General features: G+C 47.6%; 1 protein-coding gene across 1 annotated transcript in view; it reads right to left on the bottom strand.

Moving 5' to 3' along the window:
• Positions 1–12,667, bottom strand: part of GRIN2A (glutamate ionotropic receptor NMDA type subunit 2A) — a 435,347-nt gene that overhangs the window by 187,346 nt on the left and 235,334 nt on the right. The gene's annotated exons all lie outside the window — the stretch shown is intronic.

Below are 12,667 nucleotides of genomic sequence, written 5' to 3'. Positions count from 1 at the left end.
TGTTCACCGACTATAGGCCAAGCTCTGGAATAGATACTGGAAACGCAGAGATGAAGGAGGTCCCTGAATTTGGAGCCCAGAGCCTGTAACAGTGAAGGACATCTGTGAATTTGCCAGCTTCACTGTCTACCAGTTCATCACACCACCAGCCCTTTGGGTCCCCAAACACTGCCTGACCCCCAGACTCAGGACTGGAAAATGAAGCTGGTAGAAGTAAAACAACATCAGGAGATGGGGGGAGCTTTGTGATGACAGACTTGGAGCACCTGGAGTCCGTCATGTCTGGAGCCAATTAATATAGACCTGCTGGTTATGTAAGCCACACTTAAACTAATCTGAGCAAGGTTTCAGTCACTTGAACTTTAGATTCCCGTGAAATATGGACTGTGATAAACACCAGGTGGACATCTCTCTGTTCAATCAATAAATATTTGCTGATCACCTAATTACATGGCAACAGCATGTTTGCACTTGACACACATGGTCTCTGCCTTCATAGACATGGAATAAAAGTGAGGAAGAGTAACTTCAATGAACTGATTGCTAAGAGAGGCATAAGGAGACATTGAAGTTTCAAAAGAGGGAAGCCAGTGGACAGTGTAGTCAGAGGAGCCCTGGGGATACATCTTGACTGTTTCAGGAGCTGGAGATAAATGGGTGATGGCCTGTGATGTAGGGGGATGAGATGATGTTGAATAGCTTGGCAGAAACCCTATCACATACAGCCTCAGGAGCCATGTTAGATCTTATTCTGAGCATAAGGGTGAGTGCCTGAATGCTTACCCTGGAAAGTGACATGGTTACTTGTGTTGGGTTAAAGGGTCCCTCATAGTCCTAACATCTCCCCAAGTCATGACCCTGATCATGAGAGCAAATATCCATTTAGATAAAGAACAAGTGATGCACACATTTGTGCCATTTCCAAACCCTTAACTCGTCAGATTTCTGTGATGATCCTGTGAGGCTGGTACTGTGATTGGAAGGTCTGGATGCTGAAGCTCCAAATACTTTGACTATCTGATTTGAAAAGCCAACTCACTGGAAAAGACCCTGATGCTGGGAAAGATTGAGGGCAGGAGGAGAAGGGGGCAACAGAGGATGAGATGGTTGTATGGCATCACCGACTCAATGGACATGAGTTTGAGCAAATTCCGAGAGATGGTGAAGGACAGGGAAGCCTGGAGTGCTGCAGTCCATGGGGTCCAAAGAGTCGGACAGGACTGAGCGACTGAATGACGACAACAAGTGTTGGCAGTGGCAAATGAGCCTCAGGATACTCCATGGTGAGTCAGCGCCCAAACTCAGGTTTTGGTTCAACTTCCTGCCCTCCTCCCAAAATACCACCACTGGGATCACTGAAGATGTGCATAAAGTAGGTGCTTAAACCATGTCATGGACCCACTGGCATGGTGTGAAAATGACGACTAAACAGAAAGTATCAATCTGTATTATAGCAAAACAGGGTCTGACAATTGTTGAGATGCATTTTTTCTTTCTGGGAACTGAAAGAATTTTTAGAGGAGAAGGAAATGGCAACCCACTCCAGTATTCTTGCCTGGAGAATCCCATGGACAGAGGAGCTTGGTGGGCTACAGTCCACGGGTCTCAAAGAGTCAGACACGACTGAGCGACTTTGCTTTCACTTATCATATTGTAGCCATGCTTGCATTTTGCATTCTGTATTTACCATGTATGTGTAACACATCCTCAGTTGTACGAATATGGCAATTCCACTTCATGCATGTGTGCATGTGTGTGTCGTGAGTAGATGATTCCATTCATGTCTTCAGAGCAATACTTTGTAGCTATGCATGTCAAGTCTTTCAATAAGTCTGCATAATTTTCCCTGAGGATGCTCACTGAATAGAAAATTTTATCCAAAAAGGCTAAAAGCTACAGTTCTTAGAAATATCCCCCTTTTCCTAAAGTGCATGGTGTTTGGGGGGATAAATTGAGGGCAGCGTGGCCTGAAGGCAGAGAGAAAAAACAGAAATAAATACCTTCTGGGTCCCTTTCAACATTACAGTTCTATGAATTTTACCTAATTAAATCAATTAAATTGGGTAACAGATTTAAAGACTTTGGATAATTATCTTTTTCCCTACGGTAGCTTTTGGAGAAATCCAATATTCTTGGATTGACTAATCACTTTAAATCATGCCTCAACAAGGTTGCAAACTGCTTAAGGGCAGAGATTGCTGTCCTCATCCGTGTCCCCAAAACCTGGCAGAAGCCCTGGCACATGACCCATCAGTAAATGGAGAGTGAGGGAGTGCGTGAGGGGACAGATGTGTGAATGCAGCCTAAGAGAAATGTCCTTGATTTAGACACAGCGTGAAAGGGGAGAATTCAGTATCCAAGCCTGCACTTGGTGTGACTCTCGAGCATCATGGGTCGGAAGGCTCTCCTGGAGAAGGAAATGGAAACTCACTCCAGTAAGCTTGCCCTGGAAATTCCATGGTTGGAGGAGCCTGGCGGGCTACAGTCCATGGGACCACAGAGAGTTGGACATGTGGGATCTTAGTGCCCTGACTGAGGACCAAACACATGTCTCTGCATTGCAAGGTGGATTTCCAACCACTGGACCACCAGAGAAATCCTGGTAATTCACTCCTGACTTGAGCAGCTCAACAATTTGCCTTGTTCATGGCTGTCTGGTTGAAATTTCTAAAACACTGCTGTAACATACACCTCTCCTCTCCTCTGTAGTCATCGATGGCTCCCGTAGACCTATTACATTCAATTTAGACCCTCTCCTCTACCCCTTCATGCACACCAGTCAAACTTTATAGTTGAAATAGCACGGGCTCTGGGGTCTATCAGACCTGAGTTCAAGTCCTGGCTCTGCATTAACTGCCATGTGGCCAGTCATCAGTTGTGATCCTTTGGACTGTAGCCCACTTGGCTCCTCTGTCCATGACATTTTCCAGGCAAGAATACTGGAGTGGGTTGGCATTTCCTTCTCCAGGGGATCTTCCAGACCCAGGGATCGAACCCACATGTCCTGCACCAGCAGGTGGATTCTTTACTCGCTGAGCCATGGGGGAAGCCCAACTAGCCATGCGCCCATGGGTAACTACCTAAATTTCCTGGATCTGAGTTTCTTTGCCTATGAAATGGTCATTGTGAGCACCATCCCACAGGGCTGCTGTGAGGATAAGATGAACCAGCAGGAGTAAAAGGCTCATTTAATCCATGTCTGAGCCCCACGGTTCAGGGGCTCCCCTCCTCATCCTCTGTTCTCCCAGTGGTCCCCAACCTTTTTGGCACCAGGAACCAGTTTCGTGGAAGACAATTTCCCCATGGACTAAGGACAGTGGGCATGATTTGGGGATGATTCAAGTGCATTACATTTATTATGCACTGTATTTCTATTATTATTACATCAGCTCCACCTCAGACCATCAGGCATTTAGATTCCAGAGACTGGGGACCCCTACTCCTGATAGACCACATGGACACTGCCTGAAACCTAAGTGGGTCAGATCCTTATTCTAAGTAAAAATGCTATCTCCAGGTCTACTGACATGCTGGTTTTGCGTTCCCTCCTCCATCCAAAACCGATCATCCAGCCCGTTCATCCTGAGCCCAAGGGGCTGCACGAAGAGAAGGAAGAGATGAATGACGCTTTGGAGAGAAACCGTGGCTAACGTCCTTTATGGACCTCAGGCACCACTGCCATTTCCATTGGCGTCTGAAACTTAAACTTCCAAAACCACGGCGGACCAAAGGCACTGTATACCTCTGGAGGGATGAAAGCCAGAAGTTATTTGCAAAAGGAGACACAGATGTAAAGAACAGACTTTCGGACTCAGTGGGAGAAGAAGATGGGATGATTTGAGAGCATAGCATTGAAACATCTACATGACCAGATTAAAATAGATAACCAGTGTGAGTTTGATGTATGATGCAGGGCACCCCAAGCCAGGGCTCTGTGACAACCTGGACGGATGGGGTGGGGAGGGAGGTGGGAGGGGGGTTCCCGAGGGAGAGAGCACACGTGTGTACCTGTGGCCGATTCATACTGATGTATGGCAAAAACCATCACAATATTTTAAAGTAATTATCCTCCAATTAAATTAAATAATTTTTTTAAAAAGCATAATTGCACAACGAGGTACTGACAAGGCTCATGTTTAGCTTTGGGATTTTCAAAGGTGGTTCTATGGACAGGCAGGAGGTGATGGGGGAGTCTGGCCACACGCCCGGGACCTAGCATCTGATGGGTGTGCTAAATGGTCCTTTGTTTCAAGGCCCCCGCTGCATGTTCTTTCTGATTCCCACCTGGACAGCAAAGGCTGACCCCTCTGCACATCCCTCCTCCCACCATCACTCAGCATGCCCCTTTCGGGCCCCACAGATCAGTCTGACCAACGCTGGCACCGGCTCCCTCGGCAGCATGCCGCCGGGGGAGAGGAACAGATTTCAGACACCCACTTCGGTTCTGGAGCAAAAGCGGTTCCCTCCCCAAGCTCATGGCTCCGCAGAAGCAGAAAAAACCATTTCAAACACAGAGTCGAGGGGCAGGGAAGTGTGGGATTATGGGTGTCTGCTTTCTCCTCTGCGTTCCAGTCCTGCCGTGACTGTCATTCTAGAATGTTCCAGACCTCGCTGAGTTCCCAGGGTGAGACCTGACTCCATGGGGATCAAGGTCTGATGTTTAATAGAGTCTAAAACCAACTTTCATTACACGTACCCATTTAGAGGCTATAAAGGACACTCACGCCATTATCTCTTTGATTCTAACTATTCAGTGCTGCCAGTGGTTATAACCCTCGTGGATGGCATTTCTCATAAAGACACAGGAAGAAGGGTAAATGATTTCCCTAAAATCCACATGGCCCCACGCTGACAACAGCTCACTTATTGCAAGATGTCATCCAGTGTTTCTTTACACACACCAGTGGCTTTCACTGCTGGCTGCACAAGAGAATCACTTGGAGAGTTTAAAAAAAAAAAATACCAGTGTTCATGCTCCATGCCAGTCTAGCTGAAACTGAATTTCTGTGACCTGAGTATATGAACGGCAAAGCTGACATATTTGTTTTTCCTCTACCTTCTCTCAGCAGCAGGGTGAGCATTGCTCCCGTTAGTATCTTCAAAGCCTAGCGCCATGTCCGACACACAGTAGGGGCCCAGTAAATATTTGGTGAGAAAAATAAATGAGCAGGAAACTCATCCCCAGGAAGCAAGAGAGAACTGGCTGCTGTTGTTAACCCTGAACCCATTTCCATAGCTTATTTTCCTCTGCCTGCCATGTGGGCACCAAAACAAAAAAGCATAATCTTGCAAAAGACCCAACAAAGATCTTGAAGGACTCCTTGGGAATTTGCTTTCCGCCTGGCTAAGCCCTGATGTACTTTCTGCTCCTCTTGTTGTGTATCAACTGAGCTAGTAAGCATATTTTATTTCATTTTTAATGGATGAGAGGAAAAGTAGAAATGTCAAGCTTGAGGAGCCTGAGGATTCAGATGAATAGAATGCTCACATACATGTAAGCTGGATCTGTTTCACTAGAGGATCTCTATTCCTCGCATCATCTGTCCACTACCTCCTCCATCATCATCATCAATATCACCGCCATCACCACCTTCTTCAGCAGTACCATCCATCCATCCTCACCTTCGTCACCACCGTCATCAAGGTCATCACCACAACCAATATTTATTCTATATGCAGTTGTTCTTGTGTAGTCGCTAAGTCACGTCTGACTCTTTTGTGACCCCATGGACTATAGCCCGCCAGGCTCCTCTGTCCATGGGATTCTCCAGGCAAGAATACTGGAGTGGGTTGCCATTTCCTTCTCCAGGGGATCTTAACTGAGGGATCAAACCTGTGTCTCCTGAATTGGCAGGTGGGTTCTTTACTGCTGAGTCACCTGGGAAGCCCCTCTATATATAATACAATGTGACACATAGTAGGAAGTATTATTTTTAAAGGTTAAAAACACTGGCTCAGAGAATGTAACTTGCCCAAACCCACACAACCAGTACATGGCAGAGGCAGGATTCAAGGCTGCTGCTAAGTCGCTTCAGTCATGTCTGACTCTGTGCGACCCCATAGACTGCCGCCCACGAGGCTCCCCCATCTCTGGGATTCTCCAGGCAAGAACACTGGAGTGGGTTGCCATTTCCTTCTCCAATGTATGAAAGTGAAAAGTGAAAGTGAAGTCGCTCAGTCGTGTCTGACTCTTAGCGACCCCCTGGACTACAGCCCACCAGGCCCTCCATCCATGGGATTTTCCAGGCAAGAGTAATGGAGTGGGGTGCCATTGCTTTCTCCGGGATTCAAGGCTAGGGGATCCAAATCCAAAATCTGGTTGCTTAGCTACCAGGAAACACTGATCTCAGATATGCAGAACAGGACAAAGGCAGGTGTGTGTGTGTGTGTGTGTGTGGTGAATACCACCACTAATCTTTCTTGAGGCATCCAACTGCAAAAAGAAAATCCCTCAGAAATGGGCAGCCAGTAGCAATGACCTCACTTCAGGTGCCAATCAGGGTATGCAGGAGAGCGGAACTGAGCGGGGAAGTCACACGCAGGGGCCGTTTCCCCAAAGCACACCAGCTCCACCACCCACAAACACGATATTCCACTCCAGGCAGCCTCCACCTATTGGACCATTCTGTGATCTGTGTTCCGTCCCTCACTTGGCTCCTCTCAGAAGACACAGACAGGTTGTTCCCTCATTTATGGCTGTAGTTCACACTTCTCAAATGGCAACCCACTCCAGTACTCTTGCCTGGAAAATTCCATGGACGGAGGAGCCTGGTAGGCTACAGTCCATGGGGTCACAAAGAGTCGGACACGACTGAACGACTTCACTTCACTTCACTTCACACTTCTCAAGCCAAGCTACATCCACATCATCTTTATCACCCAATGGTTTTATTTCATTTTCTTTTCCCTGTCGCACCTGCTCCTGTTCAGACTGGCAGTTCTCTCTCTAACTATACAGAAGGAGCCTCTTGTCTGGAGTGCCTACCGCGATCTCCCCCTTCCCCTGCCCACCCTCCACACTGCTGCTGGATCTTTCTCTCTAAAGTTCAAGCTGGACCACAGGGCCCTCCTCTTTACATTTTTCAGCAGCTCCAACAGCCTTCAGGATAAAGTGGAGACACACACCAACCCCATCACAGTCTGGACTCAAGTGTTTGGGACTCAGGATCTCCATCAGTACCTGTGAGAGGTCAGGACTCCATGAACACATGATAAGCTGAATTACTGAGAGAGCTAACTAAGCTAAGTAATGAGTGCTTGTAAAGAAACCCAAAGGAAGTCTTCATACATTCCCTGGTCCATCATGTCCCCAAAACACACCAGCCCCATTCCCCACAGACACAGAATTCCACTCCAAGCAACCTCAGTGGACCATTTTAAGATTTTTGCTCTATCTCCCATTTTCCTTTTGTCAGGAGCCAGTCCACCAGCATTTGTCAAAAATAACCTAACAAAACCTTTCTCAGCTCTTTCCTCTCCTCTCTTCAAATTAGAAGCTTAGTCTTAAGTTTCTAGTGACTGTTGGGTTCCCAGCTTGGGTAGCTGTGTCCAAGGTAGCTGAAGAATTTTGATTCAGAGACCAGGAGAGGAACACTTGAATCTGTGCACTAGCCTCTCAGACTAAAGCAGGAAGGATGGGTGTTGGGCAAGATAACTACGAAGAAGAGCACTGTGACTTGGGGTGGGGCAAGGAAGGGGCCACACAAAGCGACTAAGCCTTCAACTGTCTTCTGGCCTGGCTTTCCAATAGAGCACCTACTGACCACGGGCTTCCCAGGTGGCGCTACTATAAAGAACCTGTCTGCTGGTGCAGGAGATATAAGAGATGCAGGTTCAATCCCTGGGTTGGGAAGTCCCCTGGAGGAGGAAAAGGCAGCTCATTCCAGTATTCCAGCCTGGAGGATCCCCTGGACAGAGAAGCCTGGTGGGCTATGGTCCACAGAGTAGCAAAGACTCAGACACAACTGAAGCAACTTAGTATGTACTGACCACACATGACTATTTCCACTGATTCTTAAAATATGAAGTATAATAAAATATTTGGTTTCTCAGTCACTAACCACATTTTAAGAGGCTCAAAATCTTCAAAGCTGATGCTCTCCCACCCCTACCAGTCCCACCCCAAAAGATGCCAAATCAGTTGGTCTGGGATGGGGTTCAGACTATATCTAATTCCCTTGGGTAAGTCTAATGTGCAGCCGAGATTGAAAACACTAACCCAAGCCTTCAGCATCCAACCCTATAGTTATGTATCTGCTCACCTGGGATAAGGTTTTATACCTTCAGATTTCCAGGCTCCATCCCATCTCCACTGAATCAGCATCTCACCTAGAGGAATCCTAGGATATATATTTACCCCTAAATATGCTAATCCTTTGGCCACCTGATGCAAAGAGCCAACTCATAGGAAAAGACCCTGATGCTGGGAAAGATTGGAGGCAAAAGGAAAGGGGGGCGGCAGAGGATGAGATGGCTGGATGGCATCACTGACTCAATGGACATGAGTTTGAGCAAACTCTGAGAGATGGTGAAGGACAGGAAAGCCTGGCGTGCTGCTGTCCATGAGGTCACAAAGAGTCAGACACGACTTAGCAACTGGACAATCAACGAACAAAGTTGATGGACAGGAAGACTTGGTACTGCCAAGTCCAACTTCCCTATTTTCAAGGTGAGGAAATGGGGGTTCCAGAATCTTGGATGATTTGTGACAAACCTCGCATAAACCAGTGGGACAACAGGGATAGACACAGGCAGGGCAGGGTCTCTTGCCTCCTCACTCAGCATCTCTCTGCTGTGTTACGATGTTATCAAGTGAAGTGTTTCCTGCAGAGAGAGCCCACAAGGAAAGGGGCACATGTAGCAGGCACACAGCTTTGCTGACAGCCTGCCTGCCATCTGCTTCTTACTGGAAGTGAGGTGTTTTGTTTTTTTTTTTTAACCTAAATCTCGATTTCCCCATCTGAAAAATGGGAATGGTAATAATAGTCACCACCATAAAGCGTTGCTGTGTGTATTTTAAGAGGTAAAGGAGAAGGGGGTGGCAGAGGATGAGACGGCTGGATGGCATCGTCGACTCAATGGACACGAATGTGAGCAAACTGCGGGAGATGGTGCAAGACAGAGGAGCCTGGCATGCTGTAGTCCATGGAGTCGCAAAGAGGCAGACACCACTTAGCGACCGAACAACAGAGTGCATAAAGCGCTTGGCACATTGGAGGGGCTCAGTCAAGTCGACTTGGAGTTAGTAGAGGTGGACAGATGGTAACCTTGACCATGAAGCCTCATCTCAGGTCCACCATGGCCTCCTTACTGCCCCACTTCCTACATATCCCTACCCCCCCCTTCTGAGTTTCCAGCACCATGATCTTTCCAGCCCACCCCTCAGCCCTCTGTGTGGTTGCCTGGGTGCTGAGAAGCACGCATCTCGCCTGTCCTTCAGACTAGAATTCTCAAGGACAGGAGCCCACGCCCTTCTGAGTCCTCATCAACCCCTTGCTTGGTACTGGGTCACGACTCTGGGAATGAAACGGGGAGTAATGTTCTGAGTGTGCAAGGCTGAAAGGGAGCAGAGATGGAAGGAGAACTAGTGCTTTATGTACTTGAGTGAAGCTGCCGGGTCTACTACTCTAGGAAGAGACGTTCATCTAGAATCGCCTCTCATTCATTCGGTGGGTGACTATTAACAAACTCCCACTAGTGGCCAGCATTGTTCTAGGGAAGGGAATCAAGGGAAGGAGGCTTCCAAAGCGAAGATCCCCACTCTTATGAACTTTACATTCTTATGGGAGGAGATGAGCTTCCCTGGTAGCTTGGTTGCTAAAGACTCTGCCTGCAATGCAGGAGACCTGGGTTTGATCCCTGGGATGGGAAGATCCCCTGGAGGAGGGCATGACAAATCACTATAGTATTCTTGCCTGGAGAAACCCCATGGACAGAGGAGCCTGACAGGCTACAGTCCTTTGGGGGGTTGCAAAGAGTCGGACATGACTGAGCAACTAAGCACAGCACATGGGAGGAGATAGACAAGGAAGAAGGAAATCAGATGAGGCAGCAGTTCAGGGAGGAGAGGGGGAGTGCCTTTTTTGATCATCTGGTCTGTTATCCTGGAGCAGATCGAAAGAAAATGAAAGAGGAGTTGTCAGCCAGGCAAAGCTGAGGAGTGGGCTGGGGGTAAGGAGAGCCTTCCTAGCAGAAGGAGCCACATGTACAAAGGTAAGAAAAGGCCTGGAAGGTCAGGGAACAGAAGGAAGATCAGAACAGTTGCAGTTGAATCCACCAAGGAGAGGTTGGTGAGAAAAGTTAGGACAGGCAGCAGAGCCCACGTGATACAGTGAGAGCTCTGAAGATCATGGCAAGGGGGCTGGATTTAATTCCTAGGTCCATTTTATTCCAAAGAATTCCTGTACTAAAGGCACCAGTAGTATCTCCTAGCTTGGGAGAGGATCTGGAACTTTGGGGATGTTGGCATTTCATGTGAACCAGCCCCATGTTTCTCTTTGGAATTCCAACCTGTGCCAAGAGGGGAGCATCCCTTGAAGATGCAGGAAGCCATGTAACTGTTTGCTACATTGTTCAGTCACCTGGTGCCCTAACCTTGAATAGTGTGGCAAGGACAACCACGTCTGCTGGGGCCTTTCAGAGCTCGTCCCAGTTCACCATCCGGAGTCAAGCCCTCCCTCTAACAGATAGCACAGTGCCAGAGGAGAGACTTCACAGAGGCATGGAGAGATGTATGCCTTGCTTCCAGCTGCAATTAGCTCAGGGCAGTCCAGCATCCTCCACGTTCCTCAGAACCACATCCTCACTCTTAAACCAGTCCTGCTCTCTAGATCATTAGCAAGGCTGGCCAAGAACAGACACCTGCTGAGATTCAGGCCCTTATTTCTATGCAAGGACGCAGCAAAGGCCCAAGCTGGCTTCATCTGGTGCTCTGTCAACCTGCGGGTGACCATCTGACTCAAGCCTTCCAAACAGGGTTGTTAGCGATTATAGATTGTCTGAGGCTAGGTCTACCCATTCTCACAGAGAAAGCCAGAGGGAAATTCTACCTGATCAGATCACTGAGTCAGGTCTCTAAAGAGCTGATAACGAGAGCATCTTTTTTTGGAGGTCCCAAGTGTAACTGGGCTACTGACCTTTCTCTGTGCACCTAAAGCCATTTTTATTTCACATTCCTTTTCTTAAAGAAGCACAAGCCTCCCTGAGCCACATCATGGGTATTTGCCATTCAGACCACTGAGCATCTCTTCTCCTTTACTGGTCATTGTGAATTTCCACAGGGAGCCATCATTTCCCCTTTCTCAGTCAAACCAATTGGCCCACCCAATTCCCTTAGGGCCAGCAATTAATTCAGGGGTAGGAACACATCCTAAGCAGTATAATCAGGGTGACTCTTGGGATTTGTGGGAGAGTGATTAGAAAGAGCTTCTCTTACTGTTAGACTTAAACCTGTAAGTACATTCAGCCAGAATTTCTGGCAACCATCCTGCCACATCCAAGACACAGTATTTTGAGAAGGAAGTCATCAGAGTCAAAGGAAAAAATTAGGGTTAGGACAAGATGGAGATGGGCGACTTGGAGTTACCAAGTCCTGTTGAGCACCTTGTTCAAGCCAGCCCTGAAGCCTTGTCACTGTGTTGTGCTTAGTTGCTCAGTTGTGTCCAACTCTTTGTGACCACATGGACTGTAGCCCACCAGGCTCCTCTGTCCATGGGGATTCTCCAGGCAAGAATACTGGAGTGAGCTGCCATGCCCTCCTCCAGGGGAATCTTTCCAACCCAGGGATCCAACCCAGGTCTCCTGCATTGCAGGCAGATTCTTTACCAACTGAGCCACCAGGGAAACCCGAGAATACTGGACTGGGTAGTCTATCCCTTCTGCAGATGATCTTCTCAACCCAGGAATCAAACCAGGGTCCCCTGCATTGCAGGCAGATTCTTTACCAGCTGAGCTACACCCATAGTGTCAGCTAATTATTTCCTTGGACGTCTGAACAATAGTTACGCTATTCTGGTCTTTTAATTGTAGTATTCTCCTTAATACCCAAAGCAGATGTCACAGTTAACAATGTCACTGTCTCTCTAGGTAAGAGAAGATGAAAGAATTAGGATGTTGTCCTTGTATGTCCCAGTTAATCACCAATTAGTGACTTCATTTCACTTAAGCCAATTTGAATTAGCTTTTCTGTCACTGGCAACCAAAGATTCCTGATCACTTTAGGGAAGGGAAAAAAATGGAGAATAGCATGGCTCATTCTTCACTCGTCTTCCGAACTTGGATCAGAAGAATCTGGGCTACAGAGTAGAGCATGTCCCTTTGCCATTCTTCCCTTTTCTGATCCTTGCTTCTTCCCCCAGGGGCAGCCGCCTCTCTCCACATATATCTCTCTTCCTTGCATGAGCTCTTCATCCTTTCTTAATTATGGGGGGTATTTTGTTTTGTTTTTCTTTCACATGCCACTGAGCTTGGCTTCCTCTCAGTCAGTCTGACAGCCGCGCTGTCATGACCCAGAGGAAAGACGTGACAAGTTGCCACCAATAATAATCACTTGTCATTAAACTGTTTCAGCAAGGAGGAAAAGCAAACAGGTCCCATTCATCAAGTTCCCATCTCTGGCTGTCACACACAGAGGGGCTGCCGGGGCACTGAAGTAGGCAGTTTTATTTTG

This window comes from Bubalus bubalis, chromosome 24, assembly GCF_019923935.1.
Source record: "Bubalus bubalis isolate 160015118507 breed Murrah chromosome 24, NDDB_SH_1, whole genome shotgun sequence".
Taxonomy (NCBI): domain Eukaryota; kingdom Metazoa; phylum Chordata; class Mammalia; order Artiodactyla; family Bovidae; genus Bubalus; species Bubalus bubalis.
This window is presented reverse-complemented; position numbering and strand designations above follow the sequence as displayed.